General features: G+C 37.4%; 2 long non-coding RNA genes across 2 annotated transcripts in view; both read right to left on the reverse strand.

Moving 5' to 3' along the window:
- LOC118761046 overlaps positions 1-4,016 on the reverse strand; it is a 4,509-nt gene extending 493 nt beyond the window's left edge. The window contains exons 1-2 of the long non-coding RNA XR_004997124.1: positions 3,915-4,016; positions 1-59 (exon numbers count right to left, since the gene is read on the reverse strand). The exon at positions 1-59 is cut by the window's left edge and continues 493 nt beyond it. This is a non-coding gene — a long non-coding RNA (uncharacterized LOC118761046). The remainder of the gene's footprint in view (positions 60-3,914) is intronic.
- LOC118761047 overlaps positions 1-12,500 on the reverse strand; it is a 22,590-nt gene that overhangs the window by 7,248 nt on the left and 2,842 nt on the right. Inside the window, exon 2 of the long non-coding RNA XR_004997125.1 lies at positions 6,008-6,015. This is a non-coding gene — a long non-coding RNA (uncharacterized LOC118761047). The remainder of the gene's footprint in view (positions 1-6,007; positions 6,016-12,500) is intronic.

Here is a 12,500-nt window from a genome sequence, read left to right on the forward strand (position 1 = left end):
TTAAGCATCAACCCAGGCATCGAAAGTGCTCTTCGGCGTGGCCGGAAAAACTCGACAACCTGAAAAGACAAAAAGAAAAAAAAAAGTGATTATCATTATTATTATTATTATTATTATTATTATTATTATTGAGTGAGAGAGCAGTTCATGCCATCAAAGTGACACTGGGGTAAAATATACGAAGCCCAATATACCCATCATGACTACCCGTCTGATAAGGGTACACCAGGCACATGCATCACAACCATATGTGCGCGACATGGTGATCTCATATCAAGATAAACAGCACATGACCTTGCAGGTGGGACCCAGTTAGAATTTTCTTCAGGTCGAGTAGCCCATCCCGCTCAAAAGGTCCCTGAATAAGGGTTGTTTAAGGATGTTGAAAGAACCACCCATGTTTCCAGAGGTGAATTATTCGAAACCCCAAAGAATCCCTCTCAACACATGGCTATGATGCTCCCCCACTACTTCTGCTCGTGATCAGAGATGCACATATCGTCAGCCACTAAGGGACATGGTGATCTCATATCGAGATAAACAGCACATGACCTTGCAGGTGGGACCCAGTTAGAATTTTCTTCAGGTCGAGTAGCCCATCCCGCTCAAAAGGTCCCTGAATAAGGGTTGTTTAAGGATGTTGAAAGAACCACCCATGTTTCCAGAGGTGAATTATTCGAAACCCCAAAGAATCCCTCTCAACACATGGCTATGATGCTCCCCCACTACTTCTGCTCGTGATCAGAGATGCACATATCGTCAGCCACTAAGGGACATGGTGATCTCATATCGAGATAAACAGCACATGACCTTGCAGGTGGGACCCAGTTAGAATTTTCTTCAGGTTGAGTAGCCCATCCCGCTCAAGCGGTCCCTGAATAAGGGTTGTTTAAGGATGTTGAAAGAACCACCCATGTTTCCAGTGGTGAATTATTCAAACCCCAAAGAATCCCTCTCAACACATGGCTATGATGCTCCCCCACTACTTCTGCTCGTGATCAGAGATGCACATATCGTCAGCCACTAAGGGACATGGTGATCTCATATCGAGATAAACAGCACATGACCTTGCAGGTGGGACCCAGTTAGAATTTTCTTCAGGTCGAGTAGCCCATCCCGCTCAAAAGGTCCCTGAATAAGGGTTGTTTAAGGATGTTGAAAGAACCACCCATGTTTCCAGAGGTGAATTATTCGAAACCCCAAATAATCCCTCTCAACACATGGCTATGATGCTCCCCCACTACTTCTGCTCGTGATCAGAGATGCACATATCGTCAGCCACTAAGGGACATGCTCAACTGGTTAAGGTCAAACAACTGACAAGCTATTATTATTATTATTATTATTATTATTATTATTATTATTATTATACAGCTGTGAGATGGCAGAATCATTAGCATGCTTGGAAAAAGGCTTAGCAGCATTTTATCTGTCGTTATGTTCTGAGTTCAAATTCCACCAAGGTCGACTTTACCTTTCATCTTCTCGGGGTCGATTGAAAAAAGTACCAGTGAAACACTGGCGTAAATATAATCAACGTACCCTGTTCTTGAACTTGCTGCCCTTCTGCCAAAATTTGAAACCATTATTATTATCATTATTATTATTATTGTAGAAAAGATTGTTTGCCAACATAACATGGCAGTCCTGGTTTAGGACGAATGTTGCTTTAATTTAGCCCCAGGTGACATCGTCTCCAGCTGGCTATATAACACGATCTGTGTCCTTATATTTTCGAACAAGGGATTCTAGCACCCCCACTCAGCTCAAATCAATATCTGTGGCTTTTGTCCTAAACCAGGACTGCCATGTTATGTTGGCAAACAATCTTTACTACAAGGTACTGTTGCTGAATATCTCACGTTGTGAGATTTAAAAATAGTAATTTTCTAATTATTATTATTGTTATTATTATTATTATTATTATAAATGGCGGTGCCCCAGCATGGCCACAGCTCATGAGCTGAAACTAAAATCAATCAATCATTATTATTATATGTTTGACTTTTGCTTTACATTTGCACAAGCTGGCAATAATAATAATAATAATAATAATAATAATAATAATAATAATAATAACAATAATAATAATAATAATAAAACATTAACAAAGAAATAAAGAAAGTAGTAGTAGTAGTAGTAGTTAGTAGTAGTAGTAGTAGTGGTAGTAGTGGTGGTAGTAGTAGTAGTAGTAGTAGTAGTAGTAGTAGTAGTAGTAGTAAGGCTGGTGGTGGTAGTACTAGTAGTACCTCCTGATGAGTAGGAAGAGGAGGCGGAGGAGGAGGAGGAATGACCCAGTGAAAAGTATTATGTAGCATTTGAAAGGGTCTTCGAAGGATGGAGGGTGGGGACAGGCAACATGGTCACAGTAACAAGGAGAGGAGGAAGAGGAGACAAATAGGTTGGTCTAACAAGTGATCCTCTGATAGGGAAATAGAGAGAGAGAGAGAGAGAGGTCTTCAGTGAGCCAGTCCAGCAGATGGTTACGTGCAGAACCTTCTTAAGTTCCAAGTGTTATGCATACAAAATTTCCTGCAACTGCCATGGTTTTAGGGGTTGTCAGCAATGATGGACATGTGATGCCTCCTTACTTCTTTCCACAAGGCCTTAGAGTTAACTCTGCCACCTACATTGAGGTCTTGGAAATAATTGTTAAGCCCTGGATACAAAGTGCATGCAATGGAAGGCCATATGTGTTTCAGTAAGACTCTGCACTATCACACATGGATCTAGTAACACAGGAATGTTGGCTGAAAGTGTATATGATCACGTAACCCCTAATATTTGGCCTCCTAATTCCCCAAATCTCAATCCATTACATGTGGAGCGTTGTTGAGAGAGAGAGAAATGTCAATGGACATGCCCATAACACCAAAGATTCTTTGAAAGCTGCCATAGAAAGTGAAGTCCAAAATGAACCAGGACTACTTGATTTGAGCCTTTAGATGATTTAGACCTCATATAGAAGCAGTTGTTGAAGCTTAAGGTGGCTTTATTGAATAACATTATAGAAAAGAAAGTTTATTTTTTATCTTCATAGCATTTTTTGATAAATAAAGTTATTATCTGTTATTATATATCTGCTTTTTTATAAACATAAATTTGTCCTCAAATATCTTATGCACCCTGTATATGTATGTATGTATGTATGAGAGTCAACGGCCATCCAATAAATGTCTTAAGGCTGTATCATGCGCAGGGACATAGAAATAATCGGACTGAATACCCGATCACGCAGTTAAACCATTGGGAGTGAAGGACTCCTAGCCTTTGTTAGGGCATCCTTCAAGGAGAAGGTAACTCAGGAAACTGGGATAACTCTGACATAAAGCCTGCGGCTCAGTGGTTACTGATGATGTTGACTTGTTCTTCTTTTCGGATTATGGCTGCTGTTGCTTAGTGAGTGGGGTTGACTCAGTGCACAGCCTTTCCTCACTTTAAAAAAAATCTTCTTGCACAGGCATTGCATAATAACAACATTGATTAAGCTTCGTGCATGGCCATACTCGATAACGAGAGGGCTGCCTGTATGTATGTATGTATGTATTATACATATAATGGGCTTCTTTTAGTTTCCCTCAACCAAATCTAATCACAAAGCACTGGTCAGCTCGAGGCTATAGTAGAAGACATTAGCCCAGGGTGCCACACAGTGGGACTGAACCTGGAACCAAACCGACATAGCTGGAAGCAAACATCTTACACATTACACACACGGTCAAACATTTCACCTCCCTAGAAATAAAATACCCGTGTTTCAGATGGCTAGCTAGACTGCGCACTCAGTATAAAGCAGGGTAGGATACCAGGAGTAGGACTAAACTGACCATTGCAGGAGAGGAGGGAGAGAAAAACCTGGATAGGCAAAGATGGTATAGAACAGTTGAACGTGGGCTGAGTAAAACGCTTCTTACGTAAGGCAACTCAATGAGTGATGGTAATGTTACATCAGAACAATAACGAGTCATTGACGAATTATTTTGCAACTGGAAAGAAGTGGTTTAATGAAAGCAAAACAAAAAAAAATATTGGCTAAACTGGCAAAATGACCGTTCCGAAATTCAACAAAAAAAAAAATAGTGATTTTTGTCATATTTTGTGACAGTCATTTAAAAAATTTTTTTCTTATCAAATAAACACGCACTATATACTCTTTTACTCTTTTACTTGTTTCAGTCATTTGACTGCGGCCATGCTGGAGCACCGCCTTTATAGTTGTGGTGAAAGAGTACAGCAGGGTTCACCACTACCCCCTGCTGGAGCCTCGTGCAGTTTTAGGTGTTTTTCTCTCAATAAACACTCAACGCTTGGTCTGGGAATTGAAACCGCGATCCTACGACCGCAAGTCTGCTGCCCTAACCACTGGGCCATTGCGCCTTCATTCTTCACACATGGCCACAGTCAAATGACTGAAACAAGTAAAAGAGTAAAAGTATATATATATATATATATATATATATATATTATATATATATATATGTGTGTGTATGTATGTATGTATGTATGTATGTATATATATGTCTATGTTTACAACTATCAACTATATATATATAAACTATATATGTGACTATATATCTATCTACATAAACTACACACACAAACACACATATTTATATATCTATATATATCTACATTTACATATACATATAAACTATATATGTGACTATGTATCTATCTACATAAACTACACACACATATTTATATATCTATATATATCTACATTTACATATATATATAAACTATATATGTGACTATGTATCTATCTACATAAACTACACACACAAACACACACGTATTTATATATCTATATATATATTGTTACGAACCTGCCGTCGCTCAAACTCAAACCCGGGACCCTACTAAGTCGAGCGACGACGAGTGACCAGCTCAGTCGAACGGGAATCTGCCACACAGAGAAAACGGTGGTGGGGGGATGGCAACGAACTCGAACCAGCGACCAGAGATAACAACAACAACAGGAGGAAGAGATAGAGAGATGGCGGAAGGCAATTTGCTTACATTTAAGAACAGTTTATAACAATCATTACAACATCAAATAAAACGTGAAACATATCAGATACATTAAAGAAAATAACATGCAACGGAATTAAAAGAAAAACAACCAATGCATTTAAACATAACACGTCATTCGAAAACAATCAAAGGCATGCACGATACACCAAGTCCGGAGACAATCAAAACAGTTCAAATTGATGCAATATAGTTCGGAACAGTTCAACATTAAAGTCTTTCTCTTTCTTTCTTTTCTTGCTCTTTTCCTCAATTCACAATGTTCTCTTTTCTTTGACACAATTCTTTTTTCCTCTTCATCAATTCTTTTTTCTTAGTTCTTTACAACAGATTACAATTTACGTCACAATCTCGTTTCTTTTACATTTCACATCAAAACATAAACAAAAATACTGTTACGAACTCCTACTACAATAGCTGTGCCTTTCTGCCGTAATCCCTCTCTTTCGCTCTACATGTCCACAGTGCTATCTGTCTGTCTTTCTCAACGTTGTCGTTGCCTCTCACCATCCCCACCTCGCATCGACTGCTGTCCCTTGCCAGCTGACTCTTTTCTGGCCCTTTTGACTGTCTCAGGCAGAACTGCCAAACTGCCCTGTTGCCATCTCACTGTCTCAGGCAGAACTGCCAAACAAACCCAGCTGGTCGCATTTTAAAGGGTGGTTTCTTAAACTCTGCTTGACCGGAAAAGAGTCAGAGGTCTCTTCCAAACCCATTAATTTCTCCAGAAACCGACAGGACAAAGGCTTTATCCGTCTGCCTGGCGCCAAACCACAAAACCAGGCCACAAGCACTCTGTTTCTCAACTGACCTCCATATCAATATCTACATTTAGATATAGATATAAACTATATATGTGACTATGTATCTATCTACATAAACTACACACACAAATACACGCATATTTATATATCTATATTTACATATACAAACATCTATATATCTATCTAACTATATATGTAATCTTCATAATCACATAATCACCTAAACAGGCTGCTGCAGTCCATCATCAACCAGTGGCGTCCCTTGGATATCATCTACGAGTCACACTGTCTCTGCTCCAACAATGGAAAATTTTGCATTTTCAATCATTTTTCTGGAAAACATGTTATGACCTACTACTACAGCTACGACTACTGCTACACCTGTTACTACTTGTACCTATACGAATATAGCCACTGTTAGGACAGTGAGTGAAACAAAGAAAATGTACAAAATTATTAAAATCACTCGACATTGGATAAATGGTACGAGCATTGAATAAATATATTAAAATTGTATGAACAATGGAAAAAGCTGTACTATTTTGGACAGAAGACACACAGACAGACAGATAATCATATCTGTTGAATGGCTTCAGTGCCAGTGGCACGTAAAAAGCACCATCAAAACGTGGCCGGTGCCAGCGCCGTCTTGACTGGCTTCCGTGCCAGTGACATGTAAAAGTAAAAAGCACCATCCAAACGTGGCCGATGCTAGCGCCACCTTGACTGGCTTCCGTGCTGGTGGCATGTAAAAAGCACCATCTGAACGTGGCCGATGCCAGCACCACCTTGACTGGCTTCCGTGCCGGTGGCACGTAAAAGGCACCATCCGAACGTGGCCAATGCCAGCGCCACCTTGACTGGCTTCTGTGCCGGTGGCATGTCAAAAGCGCCATCCGAACGTGGCCGATGCCAGCGCCGCCTTAACTGGCTTCCATGCTGGTGGTACGTAAAAATAACCAATCCAATTGTGGCCGTTGCCAGCCTCGCCTGGCACGTAAAAAGCACCCACTACACTCACGGAGTGGTTGGCATTAGGAAGGGCATCCAGCTGTAGAAACACTGCTAGATCAGACTGGGCCTGGCACAGCCTTCTGGCTTCCCAGATCCCGGTCGAACCAGCCCACCCGTGCTAGCATGGAGAACAGACATTAAACGCGTGTGTGTGTGCATATGTACGTATGTATGTTTGTATGTATGTATTGGGTTGACCAGAAAGTTCGTGCCACTTTTAAAGGAAAGAAAAAGGTCAATAAATACTTGCCATTGCATTTCTAAACAACCAAATATGAACCATTTTGTTGCACAATGCGTCTCCATCTTTCCTTTAACTTGAAAATACCCTCTTCCCAGAATTCAGGTAGTTTCATGGCAAAGAATTCATCAAGGTATCTTTTTACATCATCCAAGGAATTTTTACCATTAAGACTATTCTGCAGAGGCCTGAATAAGTGGAAACCCGAAGGAGCAATATCTGGTGAATATGGAGGGTGGGGTAACACATCCCAGCCGAGCTGCAGCAATTTTTGTCTGGTTCCCAAAGCATCAAGTGCCGAAAATGAACTTTCTTATCTTCCATTTTAAAGAGTTACAGAATTAACACAGGTTATAGGAACATAAACCTTCTTCCACGAAAAGATAGCTTAAGCTGTGCTCTAAATGGAGGTGTAGTCAAATCCTATTTTATGGAATCAACCATGTTCTAAAATAAGTCAAAAGGTAAGCTACTATAAATCGGCACAAACTTTCCGGACAACCCAATATCTTGAGAGAAAAGCAGAGCTAGCTTAAACTGTGCTCTAAATGGAGGTGTAGTCAAATCCTATTTTATGGACTCAACCATGTTCTAAAATAAGTCAAAAGGTAAGCTACTATAAATCGGCACAAACTTCCCAGACAACCCAATATCTTGAGAGAAAAGCAGAGCTAGCTTAAACTGTGCTCTAAATGGAGGTATAGTCAAATCCTATTTTATGGACTCAACCATGTTCTAAAATAAGTCGAAAGGTAAGCTACTATAAATCGGCACAAACTTTCCCGACAACCCAATATCTTGAGAGAAAAGCAGAGCTAGCTTAAACTGTGCTCTACATGGAGGTGTAGTCAAATCCTATTTTATGGACTCAACCATGTTCTAAAATAAGTCAAAAGGTAAGCTACTATAAATCGGCACAAACTTCCCAGACAACCCAATATCTTGAGAGAAAAGCAGAGCTAGCTTAAACTGGGCTCAAAATGGAGGTATAGTCAAATCCTATTTTATGGACTCAACCATGTTCTAAAATAAGTCAAAAGGTAAGCTACTATAAATCGGCACAAACTTTCCAGACAACCCAGTATCTTGAGAGAAAAGCAGAGCTAGCTTAAACTGGGCTCTAAATGGAGGTGTAGTCAAATCCTATTTTATGGACTCAACCATGTTCTAAAATAAGTCGAAAGGTAAGCTACTATAAATTGGCACAAACTTTCCAGACAACCCAATATCTTGAGAGAAAAGCAGAGCTAGCTTAAACTGTGCTCTACATGGAGGTGTAGTCAAATCCTATTTTATGGACTCAACCATGTTCTAAAATAAGTCAAAAGGTAAGCTACTATAAATCGGCACAAACTTCCCAGACAACCCAATATCTTGAGAGAAAAGCAGAGCTAGCTTAAACTGGGCTCAAAATGGAGGTATAGTCAAATCCTATTTTATGGACTCAACCATGTTCTAAAATAAGTCAAAAGGTAAGCTACTATAAATCGGCACAAACTTTCCAGACAACCCAGTATCTTGAGAGAAAAGCAGAGCTAGCTTAAACTGGGCTCTAAATGGAGGTGTAGTCAAATCCTATTTTATGGACTCAACCATGTTCTAAAATAAGTCGAAAGGTAAGCTACTATAAATTGGCACAAACTTTCCAGACAACCCAATATCTTGAGAGAAAAGCAGAGCTAGCTTAAACTGTGCTCTGAATGGAGGTTTAGTCAAATCCTATTTTATGGACTCAACCATGTTCTAAAATAAGTCGAAAGGTAAGCTACTATAAATCGGCACAAACTTTCCAGACAACCCAATATCTTAAGAGAAAAGCAGAGCTAGCTTAAACTGTGCTCTAAATGGAGGTTTAGTCAAATCCTATTTTATGGACTCAACCATGTTCTAAAATAAGTCGAAAGGTAAGCTACTATAAATTGGCACAAACTTTCCAGACAACCCAATATCTTGAGAGAAAAGCAGAGCTAGCTTAAACTGTGCTCTAAATGGAGGTTTAGTCAAATCCTATTTTATGGACTCAACCATGTTCTAAAATAAGTCGAAAGGTAAGCTACTATAAATCGGCACAAACTTTCCAGACAACCCAATATCTTGAGAGAAAAGCAGAGCTAGCTTAAACTGTGCTCTAAATGGAGGTGTAGTCAAATCCTATTTTATGGACTCAACCATGTTCTAAAATAAGTCGAAAGGTAAGCTACTATAAATTGGCACAAACTTTCCAGACAACCCAATATCTTGAGAGAAAAGCAGAGCTAGCTTAAACTGTGCTCTAAATGGAGGTTTAGTCAAATCCTATTTTATGGACTCAACCATGTTCTAAAATAAGTCGAAAGGTAAGCTACTATAAATCGGCACAAACTTTCCAGACAACCCAATATCTTGAGAGAAAAGCAGAGCTAGCTTAAACTGTGCTCTAAATGGAGGTTTAGTCAAATCCTATTTTATGAACTCAACCATGTTCTAAAATAAGTCGAATGGTAAGCTACTATAAATCGGCACAAACTTTCCAGACAACCCAATATCTTGAGAGAAAAGCAGAGCTAGCTTAAACTGTGCTCTAAATGGAGATGTAGTCAAATCCTATTTTATGGACTCAACCATGTTCTAAAATAAGTCGAATGGTAAGCTACTATAAATCGGCACGAACTTTCCAGACAACCCAATATCTTGAGAGAAAAGCAGAGCTAGCTTAAACTGTGCTCTAAATGGAGGTTTAGTCAAATCCTATTTTATGAACTCAACCATGTTCTAAAATAAGTCGAATGGTAAGCTACTATAAATCGGCACAAACTTTCCAGACAACCCAATATCTTGAGAGAAAAGCAGAGCTAGCTTAAACTGTGCTCTAAATGGAGGTTTAGTCAAATCCTATTTTATGAACTCAACCATGTTCTAAAATAAGTCGAATGGTAAGCTACTATAAATCGGCACAACTTTCCAGACAACCCAATATCTGAGAGAGAAAAGCAGAGCTAGCTTAAACTGTGCTCTAAATGGAGGTTTAGTCAAATCCTATTTTATGAACTCAACCATGTTCTAAAATAAGTCGAATGGTAAGCTACTATAAATCGGCACAAACTTTCCAGACAACCCAATATCTTGAGAGAAAAGCAGAGCTAGCTTAAACTGTGCTCTAAATGGAGATGTAGTCAAATCCTATTTTATGGACTCAACCATGTTCTAAAATAAGTCGAATGGTAAGCTACTATAAATCGGCACAAACTTTCCAGACAACCCAATATCTTGAGAGAAAAGCAGAGCTAGCTTAAACTGTGCTCTGAATGGAGGTGTAGTCAAATCCTATTTTATGGACTCAACCATGTTCTAAAATAAGTCGAAAGGTAAGCTACTATAAATCAGCAAGAACTTTCTGGACAACCTAATTATATTATGCATTTTATATTTCTATAAATATACGTTTTATAAAACTAACGCAGAATAAAAACAATACAAAGATAATTTAATTGGTAAATATTTTTATTAAAATCTATAAATTTGTATTTCTTTACATGATTATGATCGTTTATAAACGTTATGAGATGGTGAGTGTGTGTGCGCATATGCATGTACGTGTGTGTATATATTTATATGTACACATATGTATACACACACACTTAGATATATACACATGCATGCACATGTGTATAGTCATATGTACACGTGTATACATACACAAACATTATATATATATATTGCATAATATATATATATTGTGTATACATATATATATATATGTATCTATATATGTGTATATATATATATTGTATATATGTGTGTGTGTGTATATATATATATATAGGTATATATACATATATGAAGATATATATATTGACTGCATACATGTATATATACACTCACATGCAGATACATGTACACACACAAACAAATGCACATGTACGCATGCACACACACACACACACACACACAAACACAGAGAAAAAACTTTATGTATATATATAGCTATAAGCACCTTGTCTTTGTGTATAATCTTCATTGGTAGTAAAACAGGGAACAGCAAGACTAGTTTCACTTTCATATATGGATTTCTTCAGCAACTGAGCACCCGCTTAAACTATCCACAGAAACGTTAAACTAGAAAACCCACTGTTGTTTAAATGATAACTAAATTAAACAGAATGATTTATATGATGCATGGTACATCAATAAATATATTTATTAAGCGGTCAGAGTGTTTTGTTTCAATGTTATATACTGCAATGCAGAATACATCTATAGATGTTAGCCAACACTGTAGGCATGTGGGTATAGACTTTGTTTTTACATACAATGTTCATTGTAAACTGCAACAGGATATCCCCACTTACACACATGTGTGTGTGAGTGCATTTACATCATTATCTTCATATATATATATATATATATATATATGCATATATATTAATATGTGTGCATCTACGTGAATACATATGTATATTTATATACATATGTATATATAAACAAAATTATATATATATATATATATATACACACATATATGCATATGCATATACACATCCATAAATATATGCATATATATATATATATATATATATATATATATATGCATAAATATACATACATAATATACATATATATAAATATATGCATATATATACATATAAATATATGCGTATATATACATAATTATATATACAAATAAATATATTGCATATGTATATACATAAGCATATATAATCCATATATACACACAACAGGCTTCTTTCAGTTTCTGCCTACCAAATTCACTCGGAAGGCTTTGGTCAGCTTCAGCCTATAACAAAAGACACCCATGGTGCCATGCATTGGGGCTGAACCCAGACCCACATGGTCAGAAAGCAAGCATCTTACCACATAGCCACACATGCACCTGTGGACAAAACACAATTTCTAATATTGTAATCCAATTTCTTCTTGCTTAAAGTTTTGAGTTCAAATCCTAGTAAGGACAGTTTGCCACTCATCATTGTTGGGGGTCACTATAAAAAGCACCAGTACAGCACAAGGGTCAATGTAAATGACTCGTACCCCCTACCCTACCCCAAAAAATTTTAGGGCATTTTCCTGTGGTAGAAAAAATTATAACCCTAGGTTTTTTATATAAAAATATTGCACTCCCTTCTAATAAACAGAAAATAAACTTCATTTAATGATAGCAGTGTATTGTTTTGAAATTAATCTCTTCGTTATTAAAATGTAATTATATACACAGGAATTGCTTAATAATTGTAAGCATATATTTCAACACACATATACACTCAAGTGTATGTGAATATATATATATATATATATATATAATTAATAATAAAATATTAGGGAATAAATCCAAACTTACAGGGAAAAATCAGATTTAGGATTAAATCCAATTTTATAGTATAAATATATTATATTATATTATAATAAATTAGAGATAAAACCACTATTAGGCAAATCAAACAATGAAAAACATA

Source organism: Octopus sinensis, unplaced genomic scaffold (assembly GCF_006345805.1).
Source record: "Octopus sinensis unplaced genomic scaffold, ASM634580v1 Contig06837, whole genome shotgun sequence".
Taxonomy (NCBI): domain Eukaryota; kingdom Metazoa; phylum Mollusca; class Cephalopoda; order Octopoda; family Octopodidae; genus Octopus; species Octopus sinensis.